Source organism: Haematobia irritans, chromosome 3, assembly GCF_050003625.1.
Source record: "Haematobia irritans isolate KBUSLIRL chromosome 3, ASM5000362v1, whole genome shotgun sequence".
NCBI lineage: Eukaryota > Metazoa > Arthropoda > Insecta > Diptera > Muscidae > Haematobia > Haematobia irritans.
The window spans coordinates 109003470-109015693 of NC_134399.1; the positions used below are offsets into that span (position 1 = coordinate 109003470).

Here is a 12224-nt window from a genome sequence, read left to right on the forward strand (position 1 = left end):
ACGCAATCCATGGTGGAGGGTACATAAGATTCGGCCTGACCGAACTTACGGCCTTATATACTTATTTTGTTTTTCTTAATTTAAAACTTAAGTTTTAAAAGTTAACTTTTTTGAGATTCTTCTGTGTTAGCAACTTGAGGAGAAATTGTAATAAATCCATAGTAATTATGTGTTCAATAAATCAATCTGGCATCCCCAATTGCATGCGGTTACATTTCGAGAAAGCCCCCCCTCCCCCCCATACAAAAATTTGTACCACTTCAAATGCTCTTGCTCAACTAGAGACAGTTATTCATTCATGTCATCTCACAACATCTCTCAGCTGTTTTGCATTTCAAAAATAATTTTACGTTACTTTTGAGAGTATCTAAAGAGAATTGTTTTTGTTTTGATTTGTTTGTTTGCTCTTTTTTCTTTGTAACCACCGTAAGTCATAATCAAAAGGTAAGCTCCCCCAAGTGAAGTTTGTGTTGTTGCATTTGTTAGTACTTTGCAGTTCCAATGTTGGCATAGGCTTAGACGACTATGTTGCCGTTGTCGTTTCATCGTCAACGTTTACTTGGAGCCTGTTTTGTAAGTTGATATTTTGTTGTTGGTATGGGTGCTGCTTGCTGTTTGTCGATCGATTGGTGGTCGTCAAACACTTGGTTAACCCAAACGACAGAACCAGCAGTGCTTCTCTATCATCCTCAATATCTCCTTGTTTATGGTGTCGATTCTACCACGGTTAATGTTTTGTGGTTTATTTCTTGGGATACCATGATAGAGTCTTACCATACTCTAGTGTTCGTGTGTGTGTGTGTGAATATGCGGCTGCAGCTCTGCTTTCGCAGTTGTTCAAAGCTCTTGACTTTGTTAGCATATTGTTGAGGTCTTTTACGACAGTCAAGTGTTGGCGGTCGTGCAATAAAGTCGTGCAAAATCATCGTTTAACGGCAAAATTGATTTCCTACTAATACTAATACTACTACAAAAGACACACACACAGTGATACGTGGAGCTTCAATAGGAAAATCCCAAAACAGTTGTTTGAAGTGTTTTTTAATTCATTGAGAAATTAAATAACGATTTTCAAAATTTTTGAAATCTATGCCATACATTTTTTATTAATACAATTTTTGTGAGTGTCTATTATTTTTCGTTTGTTTTAAACTGGTCTACTTGAAAATTTGAAAACTATCGAAAAGTAACATTTGTGATTAATTTAATATAATAATATTGGATGAATTAATACAACAAATTCAAACGAAATTGAATTGTCTGTAATCATTATTAATGAAATGTGTAAAGTGAAAAATTAATATTTCTGAATAATCCTAATAAAATCGAAATTAAAAAAAGAGATACAAATTAATTAAAACTTAAATAGTGCTGAAAACTAACAATAAAATTCCGAATTCTTTTAATTAATTGGATTACATTTTATAATAAAGATTTGTGGGTAAGTTAAAAATAAAACCACATTTTTGTTAAGGCATGCTAAGAACATAACCAGTTAAAGATTTCTTTATTGAACTCTGGCTCTAGATCCATTAAATGAAATGTCATCGATTTTCGTCTACCATGACCCTATCCATATTATGTTTAGTATATAATTTTACGGGGGTGTCAGAAGATGTTAAATCTACTTGTTTTATAAAAATCTAGTTTCTATCAATAGCTTTATGAAGGCCGAATTTTATTGAAATGGTCATAAAACCACTTTGTGAAAATGTAAAAATTAATAACAATAACAGTAATCTTAAATAATGAAATAAAAAACAGTAATTATAAATAAATAAAATTGTAAAAAAATAAATAAGAAGAATTTAATAAAATTATATTCAATAGAATTCAATGAGATCTACACCAAAATATTTTCATTTAATAAGTTGAAAATGTAATCAACAAAAAAACTAACTGAAACAAATAAATTTTTAATAATAATTAAAAATAAAGTCAATAAAGGAAAAGGATTGACATTTTAATTAATACAAAAAAAAAAAATAATTGAAAATGTTTATCGGAAATAATTAGTATTCATTAGTTTATTAAATTTTGATTCAAATCCAAAATAATTATAAAAATAATTATACTCGGAAAATTACTAAGAAGCTCTTATGAAATTAAAAAAAAAAAAATATTTCATCTATATAAACAAAAACACAATAAATAATTGATTGCTTCAATTTAAAAATGAATCGAGCTTCTCGAAAAAAATATTTGAAAGTGTAGAAAAAATCAATTTCAATTTAAAACAAGTAAGTAAAGTCTAAAGTCGGGCGGGGCCGACTATATTATACCCTTCACCCCTATGTAGGCCAAAATTTGTGTTACCATCTCAACTACTTCACATTTGCTGGAAGCTATATAAAGGAGACAATTTTTTACTTCTACAAAATCTCTAGAATTAAAATTTAAATCGGCTAACGCTATCCAGTTAATTGGAGGAAACTTTGAAAATGGGTCTAAAATGTATAACATTCGACCATATTTCCGCAACTCTGGTGTACGTATATATGGGAGCTATATATAATCTGAACCGATTTTGACTAAATTGGACATGTAACATATAGTTAGAATAATAATTCTGCTATCTAAGCGAAATTTCACGTAAATGGGAGTATAATTTTGGCCCCCCTGGTCATATGAATGCAAATCGGACGGAAGATATATATGGGAGCCATATCTAAATCTGAACCAATTTTGGCACATTTACCAATACTACTAAACGTACTCCTTGTGCGAAATTTGAAGCAAATCACGGCAAAACCCTGGATTTTGAGGCCATATAAGTTCAAATCGGACGAAAGATATATAAGGGAGCTATATCTAAATCTGAATCGATTTTGACCATATTTAGTACATACAATAGTATCGTTCAAAGTACCGCTTGTGCAAAATTTGAAGTAAGTCAGGGCAAAACTCTGGCTTTTGGGACCATATAAGTCCAAATCGGGCGAAAGATATATATGTGAGCTATATCTACATCTGAACCGATTTTAACAAAATTTGACACACTTAACGATACTATTAAACGTACCCCTTGTGCAAAATTTGAAGCAAGTCAGGGCAAAACTCTGGCTTTTGAGGCCATATAAGTCCAAATCGGACGAAAGAGATATATATAGGAGCTATATCTAAATCTGAACCGATTTTAACAAAATTTGACACACTTAACGATACTATTAAACGTATCCCTTGTGCAACATTTGAAGCAAATCACGGCAAAACTCTGGCTTTTGTGGCCATATAAGTTCAAATCGGACGAAAGATATATATGGGAGCTATATCTAAATTTGAACCGATTTCAATCAAATTTACCAAGAATGACAATTCTACCCTCTGTGCTAAATTTCACGAAGATCGGTAGTAAACTTTGGCCTCTGTGGTCATATGAGTCTAAATCGGACGAAAGATATATATGGGAGCTATATCTAAATCGGAACCGATTTGGCTGATATTTTGCAAGATTTTAGAGACTCATAAAATATTTGGATGTACCGTATTTCAAGAAAATCGGTTGATAAACACGCTTACTATGACCAAATCGGGGATAAATATATATGTCAGCTATATCTAAATCTGAACCGATTTTTTCCAAGACCAATAGCGATTGTCTCTGTTCCAAGAAACGGCCCTATGCCAAATTTGAGGACGATCGGACTTAAATTGCGAGCTGTACTTTGTGCACAAAACTACATATACAGACAGACAGACAGACGGACGGACATCGCTAAATCGACTCAGAATTTAATTCTAAGCCGATCGGTATACTAAAAGATGGGTCTATGACCACTATTTCTTGGCGTTACATACAAATGCACAAACTTATTATACCCTGTACCACAGTAGGGGAGAAGGGTATAAATATGTATATACGGCAGTAAGTTCGGCCAGGCCGAATCTTATGTACTCTCCACCATGGATTGTGTAGAAACTTCTACGAAAGACTGTCATCCACAATCGAATTACTTGGGTTGTGGTAATACCTAAAAGTTCTTAACATCGTCTTCTAAATTGTAAGTTAGTCCATACGTGGTATATATTAGACAAAAAGGGTATGTATGGGTAAGTCTACAAATAATTACGAATCGATATGGACTTTTGCACGGTACTTAGAGAGTCAGAATTGAAATATGCGGTTCGCTTATATGGGGGCTATATACAATTATGAACTTGAAATGGACCAATTTTTGTGTGATTGGGGATCGATTTATCTGTGGGCTATATATAAATATAGACCGATATGAACCTAGTTATACATGGTTGTTAACGGCCATATACTAGCACAATGTACCAAATAATTATGGACTGATATGGATCAATACCTGCATAGTTGTTAGAGACCATATACTAACACCACGTACTAAATTTCAATCAGATCGGATGAATGTTGCTTCTCCAAAAGGCATCGGAGGTTAAATCTGGGGATCGGTTTATATGGGGACTATATATAGTTATAGACCGATATGGACCAATTCCTGCATGGTTGTTAGAGACCATATACTAACATCACATACCAAATTTCAAACCAATCGGATGAAATTTGCTCTTCCAAGGGGCTCCGGAGGTCAAATCTAGGGATCGGTTTATATGGGCGCTATATATAATTATGAACCGATGTGGACAAATTTGTGCATGGTTGTTAGAGACCATATACTAACACCATGTTCTAAATTTCAGCCGGATCGGATGAAATTTGCTTTTCTTAGAGGCTCCGCAACCCAAATCTGGGGATCGGTTTATATGGTAGCTATACGTAAAAGTGGACCGATATGGCTCATTTGCAATACCATCCGACCGACATCAATAACAACTACTTGTGCCAAGATTCAAGTCGATAGCTTCTTTCGTTCGGAAGTTAGCCTGATTTCAACAGACGGACGGACGGACGGGCGGACATGCTCAGATCGACTCAGAATTTCACCACGACCCAGAATATATATACTTTATGGGGTCTTAGAGCAATATTTCGATGTGTTACAAACGGAATGACAAAGTTAATATACCCCCTTCCTATGGTGGAGAGTATAACAAGTACATACAGTAGTAAGTTCGGCCGGGCCGAATCTTAAATACCCACCATCATGAATCAAATTCATGAGTTTTGGAGAAATCATTATTTAAATGATTATTTAAATGATTACGAGGGGTAAAATCAGGAAATTTTACTTAAAGGTCCTCAAATACCTCTAGAATTCAAATTGAAATTGGGTAAAAACTACGAATTCTACCAAGAAGTAAAATCGGGAGATCAGTCTATATGAGGGCTATACCAAAACATGGACCCATGCGGACCATTTTCGACACATCTCTTTATGGTCCTAAAATTCGTCTAGATTTCTAATTTCTGGCAAATTGGATAAAAACTACGAATTCTAGAAGCCCAAGAAGTAAAATCGGGAAATCGGTCTATATGGGGTCTACACAAAAATATGGGCCGATACACCTCATTTTCAACACACCAATTTGTGGTCTTAAGATACCTCTTGATTTTCAATTTGAGGCGAATCGGATAGAAAATACACTTTCTAGATGCCCAAGAAGCAAAATCGGGAAATCGGTCTATATGGGGGCTATACCAAAACATGGACCGATACTGACCATTTTCGACACATCTCTTTATGGTCCCAAAATACCTCTAGATTTCCAATTTCAGGCAAATCGGATTATAAATATAGTTTCTAGATGCCCAAGAAATAATATCGGGAGATCGGTCTATATAAGGGCTATACAAATACATGGACCGATACCCCCATTTTCGAAACACCAATTTGTGGTCTTAAAATACCTCTAGATTTTCAATTTCAGGCAAGTCGGATTATGAATATAGTTTCTAGACGCCCAAGAAATAATATCGGGAGATCGGTCTATATGGGGGCTGCACCAAAACATGGACCGATAAGCACCATTTTCGGTACACGTTTTGATGGTCCTAGAATACCTCTAGATTTCAAACTTCAGGAAAATTAGATCTTAGCTACGGTTTTTATAAGCCCAAGGCCCCAAATCGGGAGGTCGGTTTATATGGGGACTATATCAAAACTTGGACCGATATAGGCCATCTTCCAACTTGACCTGCCTGCAAACAAAACACGAATGTGTGGCAAATTTCATTTTCGGTACACGTTTTGATGGTCCTAAAATACCTCTAGATTTCAAACTTCAGGAAAGTTAGATATAAGCTACGGTTTTTATAAGCCCAAGGTCGGTTTATATGGGGACTATATCAAAACTTGGACCGATATAGCCCATCATCGAACTTGACCTGCCTGCAAACAAAACACGAATCTGTGGCAAATTTCAGGACGATAGCGCCATTATTAAAAGCTGTAGCGTGAATACAACAGACAGACGGACATGGTTAGAATATATATATATATATATATATATATATATATATATATATATATATATATATATATATATATATATATATATAAAGGGTGATTTGTTAAGAGCTTGATAACTTTTAAAAAAAAAAACGCATAAAATTTGCAAAATCTCATCGGTTCTTTATTTGAAACGTTAGATTGGTCCATGACATTTACTTTTTGAAGATAATTTCATTTAAATGTTGACCGCGGCTGCGTCTTAGGTGGTCCATTCGGAAAGTCCAATTTTGGGCAACTTTTTCGAGCATTTCGGCCGGAATAGCCCGAATTTCTTCGGAAATGTTGTCTTCCAAAGCTGGAATAGTTGCTGGCTTATTTCTGTAGACTTTAGACTTGACGTAGCCCCACAAAAAATAGTCTAAAGGCGTCAAATCGCATGATCTTGGTGGCCAACTTACCGGTCCATTTCTTGAGATGAATTGTTCTCCGAAGTTTTCCCTCAAAATGGCCATAGAATCGCGAGCTGTGTGGCATGTAGCGCCATCTTGTTGAAACCACATGTCAACCAAGTTCAGTTCTTCCATTTTTGGCAACAAAAAGTTTGTTAGCATCGAACGATAGCGATCGCCATTCACCGTAACGTTGCGTCCAACAGCATCTTTGACAAAATACGGTCCAATGATTCCACCAGCGTACAAACCACACCAAACAGTGCATTTTTCGGGATGCATGGGCAGTTCTTGAACGGCTTCTGGTTGCTCTTCACTCCAAATGCGGCAATTTTGCTTATTTACGTAGCCATTCAACCAGAAATGAGCCTCATCGCTGAACAAAATTTGTCGATAAAAAAGCGGATTTTCTGCCAACTTTTCTAGGGCCCATTCACTGAAAATTCGACGTTGTGGCAGATCGTTCGGCTATTCATGATGAAATGTCAAAGCATACTGAGCATCTTTCTCTTTGACACCATGTCTGAAATCCCACGTGATCTGTCAAATACTAATGCATGAAAATCCTAACCTCAAAAGAATCACCCTTTATATATATATATATATATATATATATATATATATATATATATATATATATATATATATATATATATATATATATATATATATATATATATATATATATATATATATATATATATATATATATATATATATATATATATATATATATATATATATATATATATATATATATATATATATAACATTGCCAATGGTTTTCATATTCATTGTTATTGATAATTCATTATTCCCAAACATACTTGAATGCTACGGGTAATGTAGGTTAGATTAGGTTAAAGTGGCAGCCGGATTAAGATTCAGGCTCACTTAGACTATTCAGTCCATTGTGATACCACATTAACTAAAAGTACCTATTACATATGGGCACTTCTAGTTTTAACCGCTGAACCTTCTTCATTATTTTTCTTTGTTGAACCAACCAGATTTTTCCAAAAAAACATTAGCAGACTGCTTAAGTTAACGTTTTCCAGATCCCCCAGTAATCTGAAGCTACATGCTCCTAAAAGTTGCTTGCGCTTTACACAATATGCAGGACATACACACAAGAGGTGTTTAATTGATTCCTTTTCCTCCGCATCATGACAGCTCATACAATAGTATGAGCTGTCAGCGCCTATAGTTTTTGCAAAATCGCCTATCAGACAGCGGCCCGTTATAGCAGATATCAGGAGTGATATCTGACGTCTCGAGACCACTAGCATATCTAGTGTGCGGTTTAAGTGTAAATGGGGCCATATTTGCTTAGTGTCGTTACAGCCCTTGCAATTCTCCCATCGAACATTTGCCATCATATACGGGTAATGTAAAAACTATTACCGGTAGCCACTAATTCATCCATAAAACTTATACAGTTTAGACATTAATTTTCTTAAATCGCGATTTTTGCTATACCTTCTGAACCTCAGTAAGTGCCAGATTCCTTGCTTATCATAGTAAGGTCGAATTTATTAATTAAAATTGTTAGAAATCCAAAGTGTCAATTAATTCAAAATATATGTCATTCACCATGTCTGTATGTATGTATTTGTTTGTGGGGATCCACAAAACAAACCCACTCACACCTTTTCATATTCCCATTTGGTAATCCAGCTGCCAATCGAAAACAAAGAAATAAAATTTGTTACCTGTAAGCAAAGTTGAAGAAACTCCTTAACTTCTATTTGTATTCGTTCGTAATGTGAAAATGAAACTTCATTTCAGTTCTTTTATTCGTTATTATTTCTTCTTTCAAATTTTATCCAATTCACGCTTAAATGACTTAAGTGATACTTGATGTGGATTGAAGAGGATAGCTTGAGTCGAATACGAAAATATTTACCACAAAAACTCAGGCAAATAAAATGATTGGGACCTGGCACTCCAAAATACCAAAAAAAAAAAACGAATCGAAACGAACGAAGAACCTAAAAAGATAAAAAGAAAATCTAATTGAAACCAACAACAAACCAACCAACTTGATGTTAAATTTAGAGGGAATCTAAACATGTTTTTCGATATTTAGCCTTAAGGCTTCTCTACGGACTGACATATCTTTGGCACAGCAACTTTGAACATGAACAAAAGTCCATTTACTGATTTGTCTTAATTTTCATGTTCGTTTCATGGGATAGGGGGATATATGATAGCAAAACGAAAATTTCCTTTCAAGAGTTCTTTTTTTGTTTGTTTTTTTTTTTTTTTTTTTTTTGCAAATATAGCGTTTACATTTATTGATGGAAGAAAGTTTATGTTGTTATGTTCTTTTATCTGTGTTTATAATTTTTGGAAATATTTTCATAATAGCTCCATCGATCATAGAATACTAAAGTTCACATTTTCTATTTTATACAAAAATTTATGAAAATATCAGCAACGTTTTTTTGGGAATAAAAATTTATATTGATATTGTAAAAATAGAAAATTTTTTTTTGATGTGGAATAAATAAAAACAGAATCTATTAGGTCAAATTAAATGTCACACCATATTTTTGTGACTCACTAATAAAACATCGATTATAATAATAGGCTTCCATACAAAAAACTACCGATACAAAAATTAAGTATCGACTATTCGATTTGTCAAAAAATTTTCAAAAATTCGGAATCGACTTCTTGTAGTATTCAAATTCGATTAACCGACTTTTGATGTTGGCCAAACTATACTAATTGACTTTTAAGGATAAAGCCGAAAAACCGAAAGAAATATGATTCAAATATTTCTATGGTAACTCTGAGAATATCTATACGCGATATCATTTATTTTAAAATTTATTTTAAATATAATGCATTTGCTGTGTGTACAGAGATACAATGAATATGAATTTGCAAAATTATACGGTTTAATCGAAGCTCAAACATTTAAAAAAATCGGTTTGAAAATTTGATTATTGATATAGTCGGAAACTCGAGTTTTAAACACTTTAAAAAAGGTAAAAGGTCGAACAGTTGATTTTTCCAAGTTTCGTTAAAGTCGAAAAATCGAAATATCGATTTCGCAAAATTTTCAAAAATTCTAAAATCAATGAAAATCCCTACAAAGAACCAGAATGTACAAAATATATTTTCCTGTGGAGATTGAAGTTCTAAATTCAAAAATTACCATCATTATAATATGAAATGTTAGGTACACAGAAAAAACAGTGAACCCACCAGGAAAAAAAATTTCGGTTAATTTTAGAAAACTTTGAATATTTTGAGAAAATTTTAACTAAACAGTATAACAAACGCTGGCATCACGCCGATGTCATAAAAATAAGTAAATATTTTTCGACAAATTCAAGAAAATTTATTAGACATAATTAGGTTTTTTCACTTGTAGTAAAAATTAAAAGAAAATGTGAATTTTCAACATATTCAAAATTTTAAAATATCGACTTTCGCTATTGCAAAGGTTTTCTTTTCGAAAGGATCGATGCAACACCAAAGAGATTGGATCCAAGCAAATTTTTTGTTGAGTGTAGAAGGCATATTTCTTTGATCAAAAGTCAATATTTCAATGAAAGCGTTTTTTTTTCTCGGAGTTGGGAGATTCGATTTTAAAGAATATTCTATTGAACTGGGGACAATTTGTCAAAAAATCTATATTAGGGATATCATCATTAAATTCGATGATTTGTTGCAAACTGACTATAAAGCTAAGACGTATTCAAAAATTAGAAATGTCTTTAAAGGCTTTATTTTAAAAGCGTTTTTAAAATTTAACAAATTTGATTTGTTGCAACCTGACTATAAAGCTAAGACGTATTCAAAAATTAGAAATGTCTTTAAAGACTTTATTTTAAAAGTGAAAATTTAAATTGTGATTAACACGTGATGAAAAAATCAGAAAACAAACGTTTTCTGATTTTTTAAGCTGAAATAAAAAAATAACAACAATGCTTAAAGAACAAAACCAACAATAAAAAACAAAACGAATGAAAAAAAGAGGAAGCACGCTCTAAATAAAAAATTAAAATTCGTACAAATATTGACTTTATAGAAAACATAGTCAATATTTTATTTTTATAGGAAAATTTTGTAAAAATTTTATTTCTATAGAAAATATTGTCAACATTTTATTCTTATAGAAAAATTTGTCAAAATTTTATTTCTATGGAAAATTTTGTCAACATTGTATTTCTATAGAAAATGTTGTCAACATTTTATTTCTATGGAAAATTTTGTCAAAATTGTATTTCTATAGATATAGATAGATTTTGTCAAAATTTTATTTCTATAGAAAGTTTAGTCAACATTTTATTCCTATAGAAAATTTTGTTAAAAGTTAATTTCTATAGAAAATTTTGTAAACATTGTATTTCTATAGAAAATTTTGTCAAGATTTTATTTCCAAAGAAAATTTTGTCAAAATTGTATTTCTATAGAAAATTTTGTCAAAATTTTATTTCTATAGGAAATGTTGTCAAAATTCTATTTCTATAGAAAATTTTGTCAAAATTTTTTTTCTGTAGAAAATTTTGTCAACATTTTATTTCAATAGAAAAATTTGTCAAGATTTTATTTCTATGGGAAATTTTGTCAAAATTTTATTTCTATAGGAAATTTTGTCAAAATTCTATTTCTATAGAAAATTTTGTCAAAATTTTATTTCTATAGAAAATTTTGTCAAAATTTTATTTCAATAGAAAAATTTGTCAAGATTTTATTTCTATAGGAAATTTCGTCAAAATTTTATTTCTATAGAAAATTTTGTCAAAATTTATTTCTATAGAAAATTTTGTCAAAATTTTATTTCTCCAGAAAATTTTGTCAAAATTTTATTTATATAGAAAAAATTGTCAAGATTTTATTTCTATAGAAAATTTTGTCAAGATTGTTTTCCATACAAAAATTGGTCAAATTTGTATTTCTATAGAAAATTTTTTCAAAATTTTATTTCTATAGAAAATTTTATCAAAATTGTATAGAAAATTTTGTCATAACTTTTTATAACAACAATGCTTAAAGAACAAAACCAACAATAAAACACAAAACGAATGAAAAAAAGAGGAAGCACGCTCTAAATAAAAAATTCAAATTCGTACAAATATTGACTTTATAGAAAACATAGTCAATATTTTATTTTTATAGGAAAATTTTGTAAAAATTTTATTTCTATAGAAAATTTTGTCAAAAATTTTATTTCTATAGAAAATATTGACAACATTTTATTCTTATAGAACATTTTGTCAACATTTTATTCCTATAGAAAATTTTGTTAAAATTTAATTTCTATAGAAAATTTTGTAAACATTGTATTTCTATAGAAAATTTTGTCAAGATTTTATTTCCATAGAAAATTTTGTCAAAATTGTATTTCTATAGAAAATTTTGTCAAAATTTTATTTCTATAGGAAATGTTGTCAAAATTCTATTTCTATAGAAAATTTTATTTCTATAGAAAATTTTGTCA

General features: G+C 31.4%; 1 protein-coding gene across 10 annotated transcripts in view; it reads left to right on the forward strand.

Moving 5' to 3' along the window:
* The first annotated feature begins 902 nt into the window (after positions 1 to 902).
* The window catches only part of LOC142229417 (uncharacterized), a 250695-nt gene continuing 239373 nt past the window's right edge, over positions 903 to 12224 (forward strand). For all 10 annotated transcript variants that reach the window (XM_075299974.1, XM_075299973.1, XM_075299980.1 and 7 more), the window contains exon 1: positions 903 to 1441. The gene's annotated coding sequence lies outside the window, so the exon portion shown is untranslated. The remainder of the gene's footprint in view (positions 1442 to 12224) is intronic.